Source organism: Schistocerca cancellata, chromosome 9, assembly GCF_023864275.1.
Source record: "Schistocerca cancellata isolate TAMUIC-IGC-003103 chromosome 9, iqSchCanc2.1, whole genome shotgun sequence".
Lineage (NCBI taxonomy): Eukaryota > Metazoa > Arthropoda > Insecta > Orthoptera > Acrididae > Schistocerca > Schistocerca cancellata.
This window is the reverse complement of record NC_064634.1, coordinates 456572712-456591874: the sequence shown is the minus strand read 5'-3', so window position 1 is coordinate 456591874 and position 19163 is coordinate 456572712.

Sequence of the window (19163 nt, the reverse complement as noted above, 5' to 3'; positions counted from 1 at the left end):
CGGTGGCGACTGCGCTGACGGCCTCCTGGAGTATGTCGTACATCTCTTCGCAATGCACTATGATCGGTGGTGGTTTCGATGTTTGCCTGGCGGGCGGTGGCGGGTGTGGCTGTGTCTCTCTGTCAGATGTCTGCAACACCTGGAACGCGTTGTTGGTTGGTGTTGCCGGTGCTGCTGCGGTTCTTAGTTGTCTGGCCGGAACGGTGTGGGTGGCTCTTATGAAGCCTTCCTCGTCCGTGGTGGCTTTTGCCCGTTTGTCCCTAGTTGTGGGGGCGGTGGAGGTGCAGGCGGTTGGGGAGTCGTCCTTCTTCCTCTTCCTCGACTCCTCCTCGAAGTCCATCTGCTGCTGGGGTTCTGGATCTTCGGGTGCTGATGCTGCATCGGTTGTCCTTGCGGTAGCTGGCGCTGCTGCAGGCGTGAGGTCGGCTGCTGTGGTATGCGGCATGTCTCTTGCACTGCCGCGGCTGGTAGACCTCCTTCTTGCGGTTGTGGATGCTGCGTCTCTCAGCGCCACCTGGAATTCCGCCTGGTCTTCCAGGTAGTCGCGGGAAGAAGGTGGCGGTGGCCCCTGACGGGAGTTTGGCGTTGGTGTACGTGTGCGTGGGTCCCTACTCATTTTCGGGGCGTGTTAGAAGTGGGGAGAAAGATGACAGATTGCTAAACGAGTGAGCGCGGACTTGTCCCACACGAAGGGGGCCCTGACTCACGATATGCCCTAGCGGTCCCTAGGCGCAATAGCGATTGATTCTGATCAATCCCTATTGCAGGCCGGAAGAGAGTTTGTGTGCAAGCACACAGGAGCTGCGAGTCTGTTGACTCTTGTACGACAATTTTGCTTTTTCGTCTCCGCTGTAGCGGGTAGACGATATCTTCTCTTCGCCTGCTCTCGAAGTTCTCGGCGATCTTCGGGTCTTCCGGCGGCGAGCGTCTCGAAGTCGACCTTCGAGTATCCCGGCGGAGATTCTTCTGCCTGCTAGGCCTGGAAGCTGCTAGTGAGCAGCAGTCACCGAAGTGACCGCTACCGCTGCTGGCTGGCTTCTGGTTTGCGGCGCCTGGCGGCGGGGTACTTATACCCGCGTCTCGGCGCAGCGTCGGCGGCGGGGCGGTGGGTGCCTGAGTGGTGGGGGCGCGGCAGCCAATGAGCGTGCGGCGCTGGTCCCCTACTGCGGCGTGGTGCGGAGCGTCGGCGCTTCGGATGCTGCGACTGGCGGTCGACAGCGGAGACGTCCTCTCTGCACAACAGCAACACTCGGAGTGTGGCGTGCGCCCAGCGCACGCGCCAGCCCCCCTATATAGACTCTGGCCCGCCCTCCCCCCACCACGCGCAACCGAGGGCATATAAGCGCACCACGGTGGCTGGCGCGCGCCCGTGTCGTCAAGGCAGCACCCGACGCAGCACCTCGCTCGCCTCCACGCCGCTCCGCTACCGCTATGGCCCGCACAAAGCAAACGGCCCGCAAGTCCACCGGCGGAAAGGCGCCGCGCAAACAGCTCGCCACCAAGGCGGCGAGGAAGAGCGCGCCCGCCACCGGCGGCGTCAAGAAGCCCCACCGCTACAGGCCGGGCACCGTCGCCCTGCGAGAAATCAGGCGCTACCAGAAGAGCACAGAGCTGCTCATCCGCAAGCTGCCATTCCAGCGCCTAGTGCGCGAGATCGCCCAGGACTTCAAGACCGACCTGCGCTTCCAGAGCTCCGCGGTCATGGCCCTGCAGGAGGCCAGCGAGGCCTACCTCGTCGGCCTCTTCGAAGACACCAACCTGTGCGCAATCCACGCCAAGCGCGTCACCATCATGCCCAAGGACATCCAGCTCGCGCGCCGCATCCGCGGCGAGCGCGCCTAAACACCGCGCCAGCCGCTGGGCACCGCCCACGCACGCAAACAAACAAAACGGCCCTTTTAAGGGCCACTAACATCACTCCGTCGCGAGCAAACTTTGTCGGTCGCCTCTCGCCCCACAACCAGAGAACCAAAGACAAAACACCGCTTCCACTTCCCGTCCGTCCGCCACAGCCGCTCTCCTCTGCCAGCTTGCTGGCGCGCGCAACAATCAATCAACATCATCCCTCCCCGGCGCGGCGCTCAAAGCGCACAACACCCATCGGCCGACGCCGTCAACCACACGGGTGGCTGGCCGGCCGCCGCTTCGTTTCGAAACAAACAAACAAACAAAACAAAAACCCGCACCAACGGCCAGCCAGGCACGCAGGCTCGTCCAACGCCACCGACCCTTTCCACATCTCAACGTCCCCCGCCCCCGTTGCAAGAACACACACACAACCAAGACAAGACACATCCGAGGAGAAGGCAGGCAAACAGACAGACAAACCAAAGTATTCAAACAACATGACACAAACCAACCGTCGGCCGGCCGCGACCAAAAACGGCGACAAGCAACCGCTACCGCCGCCCGCACCCGCCACCGACCCCCCGCAATCCAACCACCACGGCACGCAAACAGTATCCACACACGGGCATACAGAAACGCCAGACGGCACAACCACACCGCAACACGACAATCAAAACCTTCCCGACGTGCTTTGATGGCCCTGAGAAGGGCCGTTTTGGGCCGCGCGTCTCTTGCGCGCCACTAGACGACGGGGACGGGGGGTGGGGACGACGGAGTCAACCGCCAACCCTTCCTTTCCTTTCCCATTCCTTTCTTCTTCTCCTCTACTTCTTCTTCTTGGGCGACGCCTTCGCCTTAGACGGCGTCGTCGCCTTCTTCGGGCGCGGCGCCTTCGGCTTCTTCGTCGGAACCTTGGCGGCCTTCTTCGCCTTCGACGGCGACTTGGCCTTGGCCGGCTTGGCAGCAGCCGCCTTCTTCGCACCGGCGGGAGCGGCCGACGCCGCAGACGCCTTCTTGGCGGCGCCCGCCTTCCGACCAGTCGCCGCCTTCACGCCACCAGCCTTCTTTGCGCCGGCCGCACGGGCACCCTTCTTCTCCTTGCTGGCCGGAGCGGCGCGCTTCTTCTTGGCACCGCCAGCACGAGCCTTGCCGCCCTCAGCCGCCCCGCCGCCGGCGCCGGCAAGCTTGAAAGAGCCGGACGCGCCCTTCCCCTTCGTCTGCACCAGCTCGCCCGCCACCACGGCCGACTTGAGGTACTTCTTGATAAACGGCGCCAGCTTCTCCGCGTCCAGCTTGTAGTGCGCGGCAATGTACTTCTTGATCGCCTGCAGCGACGATCCGCCGCGCTCCTTCAGACTCTTGATGGCGGCCGTCACCATCTCAGAGGTGCGCGGGTGCGCAGGCTTGGCGCGCGGCTTCTTCGCAGACGACGCAGACTTTGCCTTCTTCGTAGTGCCGGTGGCGGCGGGTGCCGCAGCAGTCTCGTTCGTAGCCGCCTGATCTGCCATTTCGACGACGCGCGTTAACACACAACACAGCGAGCAGCGAGAGCGAGAAGAGACACGCAGCGAGCGGAGCGCACAGCAGAGGAATAGCCGCCTCGCGCCACAGGCCCAGCCAGTGTCGCGGGCGGGCGCGGACGGCCGAGAGAGCGGCCGCCACTCTGCGCGCCGCCGCGCCGCGCCTCCCGCGCTTGCTACCGCCCAACGTCCGACAGCCTGTGCGGAGCAGCCCCACACCTGCGCCACAACCACCCGCGCCTTTCAAACCACCGAGGATGGGGCTACACACAGCCACACCACAGTCGCCAACCAGTCGCCACGGCAGCGCCGCAAACCACGGCCAAACTGCAGCCACCGCGCGCTACAGCCTGGGTCGGCCCGCCGAGAATCGCCGCCCACGCCCAAATGCCGCCCCCACAGCCCCAGCCGGCGACCGGCCACAATGGCCAAACCTTCGGCAAAGGCCCCACACCGTCGCCGCGGCAGCCCGGCCAGCGCGGCCGGCGCCACAGCCACACAAGAGGAGGCGTGCGGCGATGACGGCCGTGCAAACGCACCTCCGCCGCCCCATCGCCCTCCCACCGTTTCCCGATCGGCCCGCAGCCGTCGGGCCACGTCCTCCTCCTCTCGCCCGCCAACATTCACAGCCCTTTCGTTCGTTTCCCAACAATTTCAATTGTGCCCGCCGCAAAAAACGGGCGCCGCCTGCAAAGCAACATGCTCCGCCGGAGCGCCCCTCGCCGCTTACGAGCCAACCCCTCGCCCGAGGCAAACCGAAATCCGCAACTACAGACCAACCCAATCTGCCGTCAGCACACACGACAGCCAACATCACGCGTTACGAGTTAGACATTAGGTTCACACGTCTCGGTTAGGTTCGGTGGACGTGGGTTGGGTTAAGGGCACTTGGGTTAGGTTAAGCATTCAAAACACACGTCAGGCGTCAGAGGTTAGGTTAGGTTACGTTACATTAAGGTTAGGTTAGGTTAGGTTAGGTTAGGGGCACTTGGGTTAGGTTAAGGGTCGGTGTTAGGTTAAGCGTCAAACTTAGGTTAAGCATTCAAACCACACGTCGGGCGTCCGAGGTTAGGTTAGGTTAGGTTAGGTTAGGTTAAGGCCACTTGGGTTAGGTTAAGCCTCAAACTTAGGTTAAGCATTCAAACACACGTCGGGCGTCAGGTGGCCGCAGCAGCCGCACCTACCTACCCACCCACCCACCCACCCACCTCACGGCCGGACAGCTTGGCTTACTTGGCGCTGAGGCTGACCTCACCGCACCTCACCTCACGCTACGCAACGCTACACAGGTTCGGTTCGCTCAGCTTAGGCTTAGAGCTTAAGCGCCGAGGTCGGATTACGTTGGTTCACCTTCGGGCGCCACACTTTGGGTGTAAAGGTCGCGTCGGGTCGTCGGCACGCCGCAAAAACAAAAACAAAAGCGAAGCCACAGACAACGCCGACAAACGGGCAGCACGACCACGACCAGATACCGAGACACACGGACCACCCACCGGCCAAAGGGCACCAAACAACAAACCAGAGCACCACGTGTCGACCAGAGCAACCCGCCGCTCACGCGACGTGGCTGGCACCGAAGGGCCGCCGCAACTGCGCTTTCCGCGCCGGGCCGGATGCACGTGCGGCAACACCACCACCGCACACAGCCGCTGTTCAACATCAACCAACAACACGCCGCGGTCGCAGCCTCAACGCCAGCACACGTTTGCACCACCATTCACACGCACCGCACAAACAGCTGTCGCCGACAACACAAACACACCGCAACGACGCCGCCGCCGCCGCCGCCGCCGCCTCTACTTGTGCCGGCCACCCACCCCACCGACGGCGCACCTGTCGCCAGCCGGCAGTCGGCAGTCGGCAGTCGGCAGTCGGCAGTCGGCACGGGAAACGCACACCGCCACTTCGCTCGCGCGCACGCCACCAACCAGTCGTCGTCTCCAAAAACAACAAACAAACATAGGGCAGGCAACAAATCGCCTCGCACGAACCGTCCACAAAACTATCAAAGCACAGCCTCTGGCTAACGGCCACGACGCAGCGGCACGCTGCTCCTTTCCCCGCCCCACTCCATTCACAAAGTCACGCGACACCTTTCCGCCACTACGCGCAGCCGCACCCGACGCCCGTGGCAACGACACAACTACTGCACTATCCACCGTACACACAGCCAGCCAGCCAGCCAGCCAGCCAGCCAGCCAGCCAGCCAGCCAGCCAGCCAAAAGCACACCAACGACCCAAACACGCACGTGCAACGGCACGCCCCAAACCAGTCAACGTCGACAACCACACGCACGGCTGGAAACAGGCGTCCTTCCACGTTGCCATCAAGCTACACACAAGACACAAGGAACCAACAACAGCACGCCTGCCCGCCCGCCCCACTCTCACGCCGCAAAAAGCACACCGAAACCGCCAAACGCACATTCCCATCGCACTGACACCGACCGGCTCGCTACCACCACACCTCTCGGCAGCCGTTTCGCAGACATGACACGGCGCGACATGACATCACGACCAACTCTCCTTTCCCCGACGCCTTCGGCCGGAGCACAACGCCGCCAATTCGCCACACAGTCGACAAGCGCCCGCCCTCCCTGCACGACGCCGCGCAGCAAACGCGCCCGCAAACACATACCTCTCCTCTCTCTCGGCCGCCCGACGCGCCAACCGCCACACCGCCAGCCACTCGCAATTGTGCACTGCCGCCAGCCACACGTCCAACACGCCGCGCCGCCTCCGGCCACCCGCCAGGGGGCGCTCACGTCCGCGACAACAGCGCGGCCCGCCGGGCCAAACCGAACCGAGCCGCCCGCCGCTGCTCTGCACATCTTCCTGCGCGCATCAACAAAACGAGGCAAGCGAGCACACCCCGTCACAACGCCACATCACGCAAATGCCGTGCCGACCTCTTGTGTCTACCGCCTAAATTGCACTCACCAGCCGCCCCTTCTTCTTCCTATCTATCTATCTGTGCGTCTGTGTCGGTCCGCGCGTGACGCCTCTCAACATCCGCCGTCGCCGTCCCCGTTTCCGCCCCAATGCCATCGTCGCGCCGCCGCCTCCTCCTCCTCCTCCGCCGCCCCTGTCCGGCCCGCACCACACCATACACCGCTGCTTGTCCCGGCCGTTGCCACCAAAGGCGCCTACCGCAAACGCGCCACGCCGCAGCCCCCGTGCGTGCATCTCCGTGCCGACGCTGCCTCTCTGCCCTCCCGCACGCACTCGACCGACCGACATGCACTGCGTCGACGGCCTCGACAACACAGTCTCTGGGCTCCGCACTGCGTGTTCCGGTACGCGCGCTCAAACACCTATGTACTCATTACCAGCGATGGCGAGGCACCACACAATCTCTGACCAGAGAGTTTCTTATCGTCGCTAGTCTGCGCCACACGACACTAGTGGCACGTAGCGGGTCGGCAGGAACAGTTGTCATATGTGGCGGGTCGGGAGAGGTCGTAGTCAGTCGACGACAGTATTAGCGAGTGGACGATTGTACTGAGCGGGCGGCGGCGTGCTCTTCTCGCGACTCTGGTCTCCGTTCGGGACGATGCATATTGTTATAAAAGGTAAGGTAATGAAGCTGCATTGCGCAAATCTAATAATGTATGTCAATTGTAACTATTTTCTTCACAACAAAATGCCCCAATAATACTTTGTTTCCAAAGTAACTTTTTTTTAAAGGTAAAACCATTCATTTCCATTTAAAGAATATTTCCTCCAACAATCAAAAAATTCAATGTGAGCCGGCATTCATTGCACGAAGCTGTGTACAGGTATCTACAGTTAAGAGCACATATAGATGCAGTTTGTTTCCTCTTTTGCCTTTTTTTTTCATTGACGTAACGATCTTTTGCTCTTTTTTTTTTTGTTTTTTATTCTGATTTGTACGTAGGCTGTTTGTTTACATTTTTTTTTATTGGTAATGCCACGTAGCGCTCTGTGTGAAAATCACTGCCTGTGCCGTGTGCAGTCAGTGGCCAGTTTGCATTGTTGTCATATGAACCTGCTATAGCTGGATGTGAACAGCGCGTACCGTTGCGCAGTTAGGGGTGAGCCGCCAGCACTGGTGCATGTGAGGAGAGATATGGCGGACTTTTCAAATTACATATATTATGACTTGTGATGATATTAAGGGTAAATACATTGTTTGTTGTTCTCTATTAAAATCTTTACTTTGCTAACTATCCCTATCAGTAGTTAGTGCCCTCCGTAGTTTGAATCTCTTATTTAGCTGGCAGTAGTGGTGCTCGCTGTATTGCCGTACTTCGAGTAATGACGATTTTTGTGAGGTAAGTGATTTCCGAAAGGTGTACTTTAATGTTACTCAGGGCCATTCTTTTGCAGGGATCTTTGATAGTCAGATTGCGTTGCGCTCAAAATATAGTGCGTCACTTTAAGCGCAGTTTTGTATACATTGTTGTTCAAAGGGGGACGTTTCAGAATACAGGGCCGAAGGTCAGCCAGCGCTGCCCTTACAACGTTTATCGGGTTTTCAATTATGTCTCTTGAGATGTTCATGGTTCATTATTTCCATTCATCATATTATCGCGCGTTTCCCATCAATCTTCGTTCGTTCATTTTCTAGGGACGTTAACAACATTCTGGCACATTTTTATCATCATTCACGCACTCACTTACTTACGACTATTTGTGCGGGGAGGTTACACTTGGGTCCATTTCCATTTACATTCAATGTTGATAGACCTTTTTTTTGTTGTTGTTTTGTTGCTGGCAGGTTACAAACGCCTCATTTTATGTTGGTTGCAGCGTTTTTCTCCTTCTTCTAGTGTTTTCCCCGCTCTCACCACCGCCCCCGCCCCTCCCGCATCCGTCGGTCTCACCACGTTCACTGACGGCCGCGTCTGCGGCTACACCACAACACAACAACGGCCCCCTCCCGGCAACCCATTCGTTTTCTCTTCTTTTGCACAAAAACAACGCCGCACGCGCCAGCCGAGCGCAGCGCAAGCCACCCACACCGCGCCCCTCCCCGTCTTTATAGCCCCCGCTTCTTGTTTTCTTCGTTTGCCCCCTCCCATCTCCCGAATGCCATGCCATGCCATGCCAGCAGCGTTACGCGTGCCCCTCCCCTGTCCACACACTACCGCGAAACGAACAGCCTTCCGGGCCACATGCAGGGCACGCCCACCGCCATTCCCGGACGCAATTCTCGAAACAACACACACACAAAATGAACGCACTATCCCCACTTCGCTTCTCTCTCTCTCTCTCTCTCTCTCTCTCTCTCTCTCTCTCTCTCTCTCTCTCTCTCTCTCGTCCCTTCCCTTTAACGAAAGACAAACAAACCCCAGTTAACACACTTTCTCGACACCTTCATGTAGGGAGGGAGGGAGGGAGGGAGGGTGCGTGCGTGCGTTGTCTCGACCGTGACGGCAACCATCGACGATCCATTTCCCCCACTGGTAAAACATGTTCACTAACACCTACAGACATCATTCCGTACACACACAATGGCTTTGCACACGAACATAGACGGCACGGGCACTGTCGTACATTCTTCCTCAGAACCATCTCAACGAACGTTACATACACATCCGGGAAAGCAAAGCAAAGCAACGCAACGCACACAATTCAGCCGTCAAAGGTAACGTTCACCACGGCAGACACTTGCCGCCGCGCCGTTACACGCATTTCAGTGCGGCTACAATACACCTCCGACACGGGAACGTTCCGTTGCTCTACACCGCGTTTCTCCGTTTTGTTTGGTTTTTTTTTCTTTTTTCTCTCTCTCTCTACTTTTTTTTTTCCCCTCTGTCCTTTCCTCCACCATTCTCTCCTCACGTTCTGCCCAGACATTCGACCGATCACAGAGGTTCACCTTTCGGTAACCGTTCTCAGCGCGACGGTATGACGGGTGTTCAAGACGTACCGTTGCGTGATGCCGGTGTACCGCGCCGATCGACAGTTTCCCAGAGGCGACGGATCGGACCACATCACCGACACACACAAACACGTGTGCGCACATTCGCCAAAGCGACCGTCGTCTTCTAGCGTCGCGCTTACTGTACTGTACTGTACTGCACTGGACTGGACACGCGTGCATGCATCTTCAATGACGACGTCGGTGTGCGTGCGTCGTACGCACAAGCAGACACAGTCAGTCAGACACGACTATCGAAATCAGAGTCGGAGGGAAGGTACATCATCGTGCGTGTCGCCCGTACAATGCAATACACATTGGTGTCTCAATGCGCGTTCATTTAAACGTCACTCACACGCCTCCACGCTGCAGCATTTACAGACACATCTCACCCTAGCCATGTATGGCGTGCAAACCGACCCGAAAAAACGGCCGTCGTTACACACTGACATTCCCAACAATCGCGTTTCGTTTCCATCCGTCACGTAACTAACCGGCACCTCCATCCAAAGGACACATCACCGATCGCACTTCCCCCACCTCGCAGACAGGTAACACCAACGAGTTGTGCGCACGTGCCTCCATTCCACGTCACACCGTGGCCGTACCCCGCAACACGCGACGCGCCCCCATCAATCAAATTCATCGCATCGGCCACCCCACCCCGTCGCGTCGCAACCAAAGCGGTAGCTATTGCCGCCGTCCACCCACTCACACACAAAACAACAACAACAACAACAACAACAATTCCGCCCTTCCCGCAAAGGCCATTTGGTGGCCCTGAAAAGGGCCGTTTTTGCCGCTCTCGCAACGGAGGAGCCTTCTCTCCTTCCATTCCAGAGCCACCTCCTTACTTGGAGCTCGTGTACTTGGTCACCGCCTTCGTGCCCTCGCTCACGGCGTGCTTGGCCAGCTCGCCAGGCAGCAACAGCCGCACAGCGGTCTGGATCTCGCGGGACGTGATGGTCGAGCGCTTGTTGTAGTGCGCCAGGCGGGACGCCTCGGCCGCGATGCGCTCGAAAATGTCGTTCACGAAGCTGTTCATGATGCTCATCGCCTTCGACGAGATGCCCGTGTCAGGGTGCACCTGCTTCAGCACCTTGTAGATGTAGATGGCATAGCTCTCCTTCCTCTTGCGCTTCTTCTTCTTGTCGCCCTTCGAAATGTTCTTCTGAGCCTTGCCAGCCTTCTTGGCGGCCTTCCCGCTAGTCTTGGGCGGCATCTCAAACAAGAACGTGAACGTACGGCAGCAACACCAGTAGCAAGCGCTCCGCTCTAGTCAGCGTCTCCCCACACAGTGGCACCCAGCGCGCCCCGCCGCCGCACCTTTACCAGCTCGCCCCGTTGCGGCCGCCGACCAATGGGCCGCGAGCGCAACCGGCCGCCGCACCCGAGAGCATAAAGGACCCCCACCCCTGGCGGCGCCGCCACTCCGCTGCTCGACTCGCTGCGGCTCGCACCGTCCTTCGTCTCGTCTCGTTTTCACACCACAGCCCATCGCCATGTCCGGACGCGGAAAGGGAGGCAAAGTCAAGGGCAAGTCAAAGTCCCGCTCCAGCAGGGCCGGGCTCCAGTTCCCGGTCGGCAGAATCCACCGCCTCCTGCGCAAGGGAAACTACGCCGAGCGCGTCGGCGCCGGGGCGCCCGTCTACCTCGCCGCCGTCATGGAGTACCTCGCGGCTGAGGTGCTCGAGCTGGCCGGAAACGCGGCCCGCGACAACAAGAAGACGCGCATCATCCCGCGCCACCTGCAGCTTGCCATCCGCAACGACGAGGAGCTCAACAAGCTCCTGTCGGGCGTCACCATCGCACAGGGTGGTGTCCTGCCCAACATCCAGGCCGTCCTGCTGCCAAAGAAGACCGAGAAGAAGGCCTAAACAGAGAGGCCAGGCAATCGGCACGCGGACCCGCCGCCCAGCAGCGCTGCGTGCTCCCCTGCACGCAACGCGCTTTGCCGGCCCGGCTCACAACAATCGGCCCTTTTCAGGGCCACCACACAAACCTACGTCCAAAGCAAAATTGCAGTCGTCCTCGCCGCACTTTACTTTAACGTCACTTCCACAGCCGCCGCCGGCAACAAGACCATACCAACTGCTACGATTGCAGGGGGGAGAAATTCTGCGAGGTACCTCGGTGTCACGCCTGACATCCAAGTGTCACATAGGGGAACTTGGCACAAACGCTCACGCCAGGATGCACATCCTGTACCCTGTTCCCTCGACCCCGCAACAGGCGTAGCGATACTGGAATATGCGCGCCCTGTATGGGGCTGTGCAGCCAGATCGACGATGCATCGCCTACAGAAGGGTCCAAAGCAGAGCGCTCTACGACGGGCCTTACACGTCCCCGCGGCAGACCTGCATAGAACCACTCACAACACGATTCCGCGCCCTGGCACAAGCGTTCTACGCCACCGCGCGGAAGTCAGAAAATGACTGTTACGTCTTGACCCTTGGGCGATATGAACACCACAGGGACAGATGTGCAAGACCCGAGAGTCGCTGCTCCAGCAGTAGCACAGACAGAACACATAATCACTCTCAACAAACAGCAACGTCCGAAAACAAGCACAGTACCGAAGATAAGAACAACACACAGAAAAGAGGAGCAAATGTCCACAGGCGACAATAACCTCCACCAACTCCCCCTCTAACGGTAAGAGGACTAAAAGAGAGAAGAACAAGAAGAGCCGCCGCCATCTTGTCGTCCACAGCCCGTGTGGCCCAACACACACACACACACACCTTGTTTTGTTTCGTTTGCCTCAAGCACCTCCACGCACGCACAGTCGCCTTCCAAACGACAAGACAACGACAGCAATAATGACCACTGCGAGAGGAGCGTGTCGACACACCGCCCTCCACTCCCGCGCGCCCCAAACAAACGAAACAGCTGATCCGGCCGCCTATCGGCACGCCTTGCCTCGGCAACTCCAACGCCGCCGCAAACACACACAGCCAAACCGCGCAAATATTCACCGCCTCTCGCACAACAACAACAACAACAACACACAGCCCGGCATCTCCATCGATCGATAAACAAAGCAAACACAAAACGCCCTCTCTCGCACACACAGCCGCAAGACCCGCTTCCTTTCCTTTCTCCCAGTCACGTCACGTCAGTCAAACGAAAACGAAATGAAGAATGAAAGAAAGAAGGCAGGCAGGCAGGCAACACACGCAGCAACAACACAGACTCTTTCGCACTTTTCAATTTCCGAACAGTGTGGTGGCCCTGAAAAGGGCCGTTTTCGTCTCTCCCACGGCCGCGGGAAGGCCAACGCGGCACAGCACACCGGCTGCGACGCGCCTAACCGCCGAAACCGTACAGGGTGCGCCCCTGCCTCTTCAGGGCGTACACCACGTCCATGGCCGTCACAGTCTTGCGCTTGGCGTGCTCAGTGTACGTCACCGCGTCGCGGATCACGTTCTCCAGGAACACCTTCAGCACTCCGCGGGTCTCCTCGTAGATCAGACCAGAGATGCGCTTCACGCCGCCCCTGCGAGCCAGGCGGCGGATCGCGGGCTTCGTGATGCCCTGGATGTTGTCGCGCAACACCTTGCGGTGCCGCTTGGCGCCACCCTTGCCGAGCCCCTTTCCTCCCTTGCCGCGGCCAGTCATCTCTTCTAAATCCTCAAAAAAGCTCAGGCAAGCAAAACGTCTGCTGCAGCGGCTGGCTCCTCACCCGGCGCTAGCGAGTCGGCTACGGTCTGCGCCCAGCGCTTTTTTTTTTTTAGAGGTGGAGCCCCTCCGCGCCCACACCGGCATGATGGCCAACACAAAAGGTCTACTGCCATCTCTGCATAAGGGTTAGTGTTCACTAAAGTGAGGTGTCGCAGGATGTGGGTACTGCGATGTTTGCGTACGTCTGGTTAGGATTAACCATTAATACGCGCTCATCTGGAGATAGATTGGTCGAAATCTGACGAAGGGTAGCGGTTTGAAGGGCAGAGGAAAAAAAGTGCCAAGGCAAGAGCCAAGGGAAAAAAACCTCTGCGAAAGTTAGGTCGGGCGGCAAGAGCAGTAGCGGTTATCTTGCTGCCTGCGATAGGTTGTGCAAGGATAGGCTTTGTTAGTAGTGGGTATCATGCATGTCGATACCTTGACGTTGTGCGCTTGTGCTGCTCGGCGGCTGGCGCTGGGTGCTGGTACAGAGTCCTCGTTCAGCGTCCTGCAACCTGCAACAGTTATGTTTGTTATCGGTCTTGTGTCCGATAGGTCATATACCGGAGGCACAGTGTGAGGGAGTGTTGGGAGATTGTTCGTGCGTCTGTGGGCGAGCTCGTCGGTGTCCCTGCTGTGGCCTGTTGGTCGGCTCTAATAGCAGCTGGTAGTTGCCAGTCAGTATTGCTGAAATGCAGGGGCTTACCGACGTTTGTCGCTGTTTGCGTATGTTAGTTTACCATAGGTGGTTATGCCCTAGCTAGCAGTGTCTTTGGACGCTTGTGTTTCCACCTGTGGTTGTGATCGTAGTTTCCCAGAGTGAGGATGAAAGGATTGTTCGAGTGTCTCGAGTTCCTGTATAGTCGTGTGGCGTGTTTCTTGAATACTTCCTTGATGGTATCAAGGCGGTATTCATGGTGAAGATCCACGGTGCGTGTGTAGCGTGGAGCATTGCTAATGATTCGTAGCACTTTGTTCTGTATGATCTGCAGGCGGCGCAGTCGTGTGGGAGCTGCATATCCCCAGACGGGAGCTGCGTACGTCATCAGAGGTCTAATCAGTGTCGTGTATAAGGACCTCGACACCCTCCTATTCAGTGTGCTTTCCCTGTTGAGCATTGGGTAGAGCTGTTTGAGCCTCGCGTGCGCTCGGTTGGCAACGTATTCGATGTGGTCCCCCCATGTAAGTTTCCGGTCCAGCCAGACACCAAGGTATCTGACTTTCTCTCGGAAACGTATTGGGCGTGTATGTAGTGTTATCGGTCTACAGTGTTGGTGTTTGCGCAGTAGTTTCGGTCTGCGTGTGAACAGAACTGCTTCGCACTTGTCGACGTTTACTTTAATACGCCATCGCTCCAGCCAAGGCTCAGCTGTTCTGAGTGCTGTCTGTATTCGTGAGTTGATGTTCGACGGTTTCCAGTCTTGCGCGAGGATGGCGGTGTCATCCGCGTAGACGGCTAACGTCGTGTTTCGTGTCGCTGGGTAGTCATTAATGTACAGGTTAAACAAGATGGGCCCCAGGATGCTTCCTTGGGGTACTCCAGCTTGGATACCGTGTTGTGTTGATTGTTTATCCTGCACGTTAGTGTTGAAACTTCTGTTCGTGAGATATGAGTGTATGAGACGTACGAGTCCGTCCGGGAAACCAGCTTCGCTTAGTTTGCGTATGAGTCCGTTGTGCCAGAGACGATCGAAAGCCTTTTCGATGTCTAGGAACACGGCCCCTGTGGCTTTGTTCATGTTGTAGCCGTGTGTTATATGTTCGACTACGCGGAGGAGTTGTTGTGTTGTCGAGTGGTGATTCCTAAAACCGAATTGCTCCGGTCTTAGGGTGTCATTGGCGATGCAATGCCTAGTGATACGTTTTAATATTACCTTCTCAACAATCTTGCTGAGCGAGCACAGCAGACTGATGGGTCGGTAATTTTGTGGGAGGGAGTGGTCTTTCCCTGGCTTCCTGAACATCAGGACCTTGGCCGCCTTCCAAAAGTCAGGGAAGTGTTGGTGTGTCAGGATGGCATTCGTTAGGTGTGTGAGGTATTCTACGGCTTTATCCGTGAACTCCTGGAGGACACGGTTTTGAATGCCATCAGGCCCAGGGGCTTTTCTAGCGTTGGTGTGCTTGATAGCCCATGTGACTTCATTTGTGCTAGCACGTCTGATTTCGTCGCGCGAGGGCTGGGCTACAAGCCGTGTAACCTCCTGGTCCGTTTCAAGTGTGAATGCTGGGTCTGAAGGAACCAGATTCGGCATGAAGGACGCTGCAAGTGTTGTGGCCATAAGCTCTGCCTTCTCCGTCGCGGAGTAGGCTGGGCCGTCTGGTCCTTGTAACGTGGGGATGTAATGTTTCTCCCTGGTGAAGTGTCTGGCCAGCTGCCACACGCCAGGACGTGTGGTATCCAGCCGAGAGAGTTTCTGTCCCCATTGTTCGTTTCTGAATGTTTGGATTTTATTCCGTATTATGCCCTGGAGTCTGTTGACGTGCAGTTTATAGAACGGGCGCCTGGTACGCTGCCAGTATCTCCTGAGGCGGTTCCTCATTGAGATAAGGCCCAGGATTTCCTGGGGCAGGGCCGTCGAGTGTTGTCTTGGTGTTGTAAATGGAATGGCGTCAGTCATTGCGTCTTGGACGGCAGTTGTGAGAGCCTCCACAGCCTCATCGATTTGCTGTGTGTTGTTAATTTCGTGGGTGTCAGGAATGCGACTATCAAGCGTTTCCTTGAACAGTGTCCAGTTCGCACGCTTGTAGTTAAGCATCCTGCGTGGTTCGATGTCCTGCAGTGTCTCTTCCATGTGCAGTATTACAGGCATGTGGTCTGAGTCCAGATCGTTTTCAACCGTTAGGTTGAGTGTGCATGTGATGCCCTTTATGAGGGCTATGTCTAACACGTCTGGCCTATGTCGGGCCTGTGTAGGCACGAACGTGGGAACGTCCGGCCCAAGTATAATGTAGTTTCGGCCTAGTGCGTGTTCGTACAGTTTCTTGCCGTTGGAGGTTCGTATTCTTGAGTTCCAATCAGGGTGTTTTGCGTTGAGGTCTCCAGCGGCTATTACCCGCGGTGCTATGTTGAGTACTGTGCTGATATCGCGTGTTACTATGTGATTAGGTGGATTGTATAGCGATACCAGTGTGGTGTTGGCTCCGTTGAACTTGACCCTGACGGCCGTAGCCTCTAGTCTTTCAAGTGCTGGGAGCTCGATGTTCGTGTGGTCTATGTCTCTGTGTATAATGATTGCCGTGCCGCCTCCCCTCCTGCCATCCGCTCGGTCGGTACGGTAGACGCAATAACCTGGGAGGTTTAGTTGTTTGCGAGGCGTAAGCAGTGTTTCGTTCACAAGAGCGATTCGGATACCCTTTCGCTCCATGAACGCGGCCATTTCGGCTTTTTTGTTTGCGATCCCGTTGGCATTCCAAAACAGGATCTGTGTGATTGTGTTTAAGTCTGCGTTTTGGGGCTGGTGTGGTGTATTATCCATGTATTAGTGTTAAGAGTGGTGTGACAGTGGCTTGGAAGCTAGTCCAGTTGAGCGTACTCGACATGAACTGCATGAAGAGTTGTGAGACACACCCCATAATCTTCGTGACTATTTCGGTGGTCGTGCGTCCGGGGAATAATGTTTCCATTATTCTCTGGAATGTTGTAGTGATGTTGGTCATGTCGGCCTGGGAGTTGTTGGTCGTGTTAGCGGCCGCTTGTTCCAGAGTCGGCGTTTGGTGGGGGCTGGCCTGCGAGTCGTTTGTTCGTGTGGCAGTTGTGGGCGCCTGTGTGCTTTCTGTGGTGAGTGGGTGTGTTATGTGGGTTGTTGAGTTGGTGTCCGGGATGTGTTCGTGTGTGTTGGTGTTCTGTTGACTGTGTACTTGTTGTGGTGCGGTCGTGTTCTTCGTGCTGCGGTAGTTTCTCCTTCTCCTCCTCCTCTGGCGCTGTGGTTGTCCCTGTGTGGGTGTGTTTTCTGTAGCCTGTGGTGGGCTGCAGTTCGCGATCACAGGGGGTAGGGTGGTGGTGTTGCTAGTTTCATGTGGTGTGCCCGGTGCGGGTGTGGTGTCATTTGTTGTGTTTGTCTGTTGTGTGTCTGTTGCTGGGGGTGTTTGCTGAGCGTGTTCTGAGCTCTGGGACTCCTCTGACCGTCCCGCGCTGCTGGGGCTGCCAGCGACCGCTCCAGCGAAGGATATTCCACTTCTTACTGGGCGCGGGGGCGGTTTTGGAACTGTGATGGCGGTTGGTTTCGCATGTTTAGCGAGTTTGCGCCTCAGAGCTGCTTTGTATGCAATGCACCCTCTGTAGTTTGCCGGATGGGCAGCACCACAGTTGGCGCACTTGCGAGGTGCTGTATTGGGGAGTTTGCAGCGTTGGGTTGTGTGACCGCCAGCGCAAATGCGGCAGCGGGGTGCGAGACCGCATCTGATACCCGCGTGCGCATAGCGCTGGCAGTTGTGGCATTGTTGGGGGGTGCGCGGCGTGTTGTACACCTCTACATTAACGACCATGTGAAGAAATAATTTTAACTTCAACAGGTCGCGGGATTTGGCCGTGTCGGCCAGCTCCGCCATGTAGTTGTGCGACGGTCTCGCTGTGCCGAACTCCGACATCCGGTTTACCCGAATGCACTCCCACCCGAGAGCAGAGAGTTCGTTGTGTACCGTGTCGGTCGGGGTACGTGAGTCTATCCCCTTGATCACGTACTGCTGTGTTTTTTCCAAGACTGTCCTGTACGTGAAGTGTTCTACCTTCCTTTCTTTGAGAAAGTCTAGTAGATTCGTGTAGTCTGCCTTGTTCGCCACGTACAGTGCGGCGTGTTCCCCAGTGAGTTTAGAATAGTATGTTGTGGGGCGGTGCTTATTGCTAAATTCTTTGTTTAGGAGACTTAGGTCTCCATAGTTATGGATGATGACCGGTGGGAAGCCAGTCGCGGTGTTGTTCGTGTTCTGCGTAGCTGCGTGTATGTTTGCGGTGGTTGCAGTCGCAGGGTTGTTTGTGTTGGTCCCTGTGTTGTTATTGTTTGTTCGTGGCATGGATGGTGTTGGCAGCAGCGCTCGGCCGTTGCCTCGTGAGTTTGTGGGCTCACTTGTTTGCGTAGTTGGCTGCTGTTTGCGCCTTGGGCCGACCTGCTGCCACGGCCCGTCTTGATCTGTGTTTGTTGTTTCCTCTGTCGGCTCTGGGTCCGGTTCCGTCGGTGCCTGGGCCGCCAGAGGTGAAATAGGGGGCATGTCCTTCTGTTGTTCAGCAGGTGCCTGTGTGTGTCGCGCCAGCCCCCCTATATAGACTCTGGCCCGCCCTCCCCCCACCACGCGCAACCGAGGGCATATAAGCGCACCACGGTGGCTGGCGCGCGCCCGTGTCGTCAAGGCAGCACCCGACGCAGCACCTCGCTCGCCTCCACGCCGCTCCGCTACCGCTATGGCCCGCACAAAGCAAACGGCCCGCAAGTCCACCGGCGGAAAGGCGCCGCGCAAACAGCTCGCCACCAAGGCGGCGAGGAAGAGCGCGCCCGCCACCGGCGGCGTCAAGAAGCCCCACCGCTACAGGCCGGGCACCGTCGCCCTGCGAGAAATCAGGCGCTACCAGAAGAGCACAGAGCTGCTCATCCGCAAGCTGCCATTCCAGCGCCTAGTGCGCGAGATCGCCCAGGACTTCAAGACCGACCTGCGCTTCCAGAGCTCCGCGGTCATGGCCCTGCAGGAGGCCAGCGAGGCCTACCTCGTCGGCCTCTTCGAAGACACCAACCTGTGCGCAATCCACGCCAAGCGCGTCACCATCATGCCCAAGGACATCCAGCTCGCGCGCCGCATCCGCGGCGAGCGCGCCTAAACACCGCGCCAGCCGCTGGGCACCGCCCACGCACGCAAACAAACAAAACGGCCCTTTTAAGGGCCACTAACATCACTCCGTCGCGAGCAAACTTTGTCGGTCGCCTCTCGCCCCACAACCAGAGAACCAAAGACAAAACACCGCTTCCACTTCCCGTCCGTCCGCCACAGCCGCTCTCCTCTGCCAGCTTGCTGGCGCGCGCAACAATCAATCAACATCATCCCTCCCCGGCGCGGCGCTCAAAGCGCACAACACCCATCGGCCGACGCCGTCAACCACACGGGTGGCTGGCCGGCCGCCGCTTCGTTTCGAAACAAACAAACAAACAAAACAAAAACCCGCACCAACGGCCAGCCAGGCACGCAGGCTCGTCCAACGCCACCGACCCTTTCCACATCTCAACGTCCCCCGCCCCCGTTGCAAGAACACACACACAACC